The sequence below is a fragment of the Triticum dicoccoides genome, chromosome 6A (assembly GCF_002162155.2).
Source record: "Triticum dicoccoides isolate Atlit2015 ecotype Zavitan chromosome 6A, WEW_v2.0, whole genome shotgun sequence".
Lineage (NCBI taxonomy): Eukaryota > Viridiplantae > Streptophyta > Magnoliopsida > Poales > Poaceae > Triticum > Triticum dicoccoides.
In genome coordinates, this window is record NC_041390.1 from 34,053,831 (window position 1) to 34,058,501 (window position 4,671).

General features: G+C 46.2%; 1 non-coding gene across 1 annotated transcript; it reads right to left on the minus strand.

Annotated features, from left to right (window-relative positions):
* Nucleotides 1–278: 278 nt before the first annotated feature.
* TRNAR-ACG lies at nucleotides 279–351 on the minus strand. Its single transcript has one exon. It is a non-coding gene; the product is annotated as a tRNA-Arg (tRNA).
* Nucleotides 352–4,671: the final 4,320 nt, after the last annotated feature.

A 4,671-nucleotide genomic window follows, 5' to 3' on the forward strand; every position in this document is an offset into this window, starting at 1 on the left:
GTGTTGAGTATGTATTTTGTACTGCACATGTATTGGAGTTGTGGTCCACCTCCTAGTCTTGTATAGTTGAGGTAGAGACCTTCCTTGTATTATATATGCGTGCACCAGCACCCCAATCAACATATCGTGCAATTCTCATAATCTACATATTTGATAAGGCAAAGCTACTTTGGTGCACCTAACTTAACCAAACTTTTTCATCTGAGAGTGAGAAGGCAAAAAGTTGAGAGAGAACCATTTCTTCTTTTAACCCAAAATTAGCTCTCGAAAAAAGAGAACGACTCCGCTAGGGATCGAACCCAGAATCTCTGGTTTCGTAGACCAGCGCCTTATCCATTGGGCCACGGAGTCCTGACAAATGCAATCAAACGTTAACCTTACTCACTCCACTCCATTAGACACTAGTGACTGAGTGGTCATGCGGATTAGTGGCGGCATCTGTGTCATCACTTGGCAATCAGACCTGACATTACAACGAACCAACTGTAACCTCAAAATGGATCAGGTATACTAAACTGTGGTCACAAACTGAACGGTTGCTCCTGACCTGCTGGTACGCGGCCGATGCATGCCATGGCCGCGACAAGGCCACGTCAAGATGGATCTGACCAGGTGTACTAAACTGTGGTCACAAACTGAACGATTGTTTCAGCGCTGTTTCCATTTCACATCTTTATCCTTCTGCAGCATGTGCAGAATGTGTGGTCATAGTAGTCAAGCATTTGGTGTTCACGGAAACAAGATACTGGATTTTTTATTTTTTTTAGAATTTTAGCATTATATTTTTTTCAGATGAATTTTAGCATTATAATTTTTTTCCAGAAGTGTGAAAGCTTTGTTATTACTGAAAGTTAACATAGTTTGGGATACATAAAGACATAGTTTAAAAACCGAACCGATTAGGCCTTCGGTTCAGGTTTTTACTGATCGGACCGCTGGTTCACCGGTTCGATTGCTGGTTTTTCCCAATCAAAAAATATATATTTCGAGTAATAATATATGCTAATTTAGGTCAAATAGCAACGGTTTTCTCTATTAGACAACACATAATTGTTGGTGAGGTGGCTATCTGCCCTAGGACAGGCAAATGCCCATGACTTATGTCAAATCCCACTACTTGTCGATTTTTTTCTGAGTTTCTTTCTACACCGGTTTGACCGCCCGGTTTATTAGCCGGTTTCACAAAAAAACCACCCGGTTTGACAGGTTCTCACCGGTCTAGTTGCAGTCGGCCTTTTGTGCTTAAAAACCGGCGTGAGCATCGGTTCTGTTTTTCTTTTTGGTTCGACCGACGATCTGGTCCGGTTTTTTAAACTATGCATAAAGAATCATGAGGCGAACCAACTTGTGGTGGATGGTTAGGAGGATAGTTGTATTCCTAGCGCATCAGGGTTCAAGTATGCTTAGACTTGACATTGATGCTTGCATTTTCCTGGATTTATTTCAGGGTTTTCAGTGATGTGCATTAGTGGGAGGCGACGTTCCCGTCGACTACGAATGCATTTGTGGCGACTTTTTTAATCTCAGGATAATATGCCAGCTCAGTCTTTCGAAGGTGCTCATAGGAGTGGGGTGTGCGTGCATGCATTCATATGGATGAGTGAATGTGCATATATATGAGTGTCTGTGCATATTGTGTTAAAAAAATCATGAGGTTGGCCCAACCACACATGACGTCCTTGATCTAATGAATGAGAAAACTTAGCTAGCAAATGGGCTTCACGATTTGATGCCCGCCTTCAAAATGACAAGTACAAATAAATTCATGTGCTCTTAACCTAATCTCAGCTATTATTTGTCCATGATTTTCGCTATTTCCATTGAGAATGTCACTTGCAACTCGCTTTGAATCTGTGGATACCATAACATTGTGAAGAAGATCATCTGCCAGAGCTAGTTCTTCCCTAAGGGCAATAGCCTCAAGAGTTGCAACATCCATGACACCATCTATAACAAGTGATGAAGAACCGAGATAATTTCCCTCGGAGTCTCGACATACTACAGCCGCAGTCCCTTCGATACATGATCCAGATAGATCAGCATCAACATGAATCTTTGCAAAGCCCGTTGGAGGTGCTAACATGAGCCTTGGCACTGTCCTCATGATCTCTGTTGGTCACTCATTGTTGGGTTTCTAGATATTTCTCCCAACTCCTATATGAACCATTTGACAAACAAGTTGGTAGAAAGTGGGCTTTGGAAGATCCCCTCTTGAATAGCTTTCCTCTTCACCCACGAGATGGCCCATAACGTCACCACCAATCTTACAAACACTTCATGGGATAGTGAGTCAATCATGGTAAACATAGTAGCTCATTTTTTGTGTTGATCAGCCCAACCACCGCTTCTTGGTCCCTGAGCGTTTCAAATTTCTGTCATGTGAGAACTAAGAGGAGAAAGCAACAAAGAAGGCACATAACCTTGCACGCTCAACAATTTACAACACACCTAGGTGTCATGTGTGGCTTGGCCACCCGCCACAGGCATTTGCAACTTCTTAAATATGACATCACTGTATGTGAGCTCTAAGAGCATCTCCACACGTTCGGCCCCTTAGCGCACCCGACGATTGCGTTTTGGCCTATGCGCCGATTTTTTTTGCCCTGAGGGCGATCCAGTTCCCAGCCGCGCCCCAGGTTTCGGCCCCAAGACGCACATAAATTCAAACTTGTCTTTCCCGCTGTAAAAAAAGCCACAAGTTCGGCGATCTTCCACAGTCTGGCGATCACCATACCACAGTTCGGCAATCAAACATACACAAAAGTTCGGCGTTCAAAAGGAAGGACACGTAGACAAAGGAATGCATCAAACGACGTGCTCCTCCGGCGTGGGACTAGCCACCGCCGGCGTGCTCGGCGTCAGCGTGGCTTCGGTGCTCGCGCTAGTCGGCGTCGGCATGGCTTCTGTGATCGGCGTCGGTATGGCTTCATCGCTCAGACTGGGCGCCGGCGTTGGGGTCGGCGTGGGCGTAGGCGTGGTGGTCGAAGGCATCTGGTTCAAGATGAGTCCGCGCTCTGCCAAGTACCACGCCTTGACCTGCTCTTCCATCGTCCACATGTCTGCCCCCATCAAGAACGCTAGGTCAGTGTTCCTCTTCTTTACGGTGACGTTGGTCCGGAGTAGGTCAAGCTTGACGGTGCTGGCCGTCATCAACGCCGACTAATAACCCACAAGTATAGGGGATCGCAACAGTTTTCGAGGGTAGAGTATTCAACCCAAATTATTCATTCGACACAAGGGGAGCCAAAGAATATTCTCAAGTATTAGCAGCTAAGTTGTCAATTCAACCACACATGGAAACTTAATATCTGCAGCAAAGTATTTAGTGTTGGGGAACGTAGTAATTTCAAATTTTTCCTACGCACACACAGGATCATGGTGATGCATAGTAACGAGAGGGGAGAGTGTTGTCTACGTATCCTCGTAGACCAAAAGAGGAAGCGTTATATCAACGTGGTTGATGTAATCATACGTCTTCACGACCCGACCGATCCAAGTACCGAAAGCACGACACCTCCGAGTCTGCACTCGTTCGGCTCGGTGACGTCCTCGCCTTCTTGATCCAGCAAGAGGGGCGAAGTAGTAGATGAGTTACGGCAGCACGACGGCGTGGTGACGGTGTTGGTGAAGAACAATCTCCGCAGGGCTTCGCCTAAGCACTACGAAAACTATGACGGAGGATAAACTAGAGGGGACGGGGTTGCCGGCACACGGCTTGGTGTTTCTTGATCTGTCTTGGGTGCCATCCCTACCCCTCTATTTATATGTTGAGCCTTGGGGTCGAAACTTGGAGTAAAAGCCTCCACAAAGTCAGTTTCACCCGAAAGGCAAGAGTTCTTCTCGGACTCCAGGGCCAGACGCCAGGGTTCCCGGCGTCTGGACCCATGCCAGGGACCCTGGCGTCTAGCCGCTGGACTCCGCAAAAATTCCTTGTGCGCTTTCCAAAAACCTTGTGGGCTTTCCCCTTTGGCCCAAATAAAGTGTTCTCGTACCCAAACATTTCGGGAAACATCCGGAACCCCTTCCGGAGTCCAAACACTATTATCCCATATATCAATCTTTATCTCCGGACCATTCCAGAGTTCCTCGTCATGTCCGTGATCTTATCCGGAACTCCGAACAATATTCGGTCACCAACATACATAACTCATAGTACTATATCGTCAACGAACGTTAAGCGTGCGGACCCTACGGGTTCGAGAACTATGTAGACATGACCGAGACACCTCTCTGGTCAATAACCAATAGCGGGACCTGGATGCCCATATTGGCTCCTACATATTCTACGAAGATCTTTATCGGTCAGATCGCATAACAACATACGCTGTTCCCTTTGTCATCGGTATGTTACTTGCCCGAGATTCGATCGTCGGTATCTCAATACCTAGTTCAATCTCGTTACCGGCAAGTCTCTTTACTCGTTCCGTAATACATCATCCCGCAACTAACTCATTAGTTGCAATGCTTGCAAGGCTTATAGTGATGTGCATTACAGAGTGGGCCCAGAGATACCTCTCTGACAATCGGAGTGACAAATCCTAATCTCGAAATATGCCAACCCAACAAGTACCTTCGGAGACACCTGTAGAGCACCTTTATAATCACCCAGTTACGTTGTGACGTTTGATGGAACACAAAGTGTTCCTCCGGTAAACGGGAGTTGCATAATCT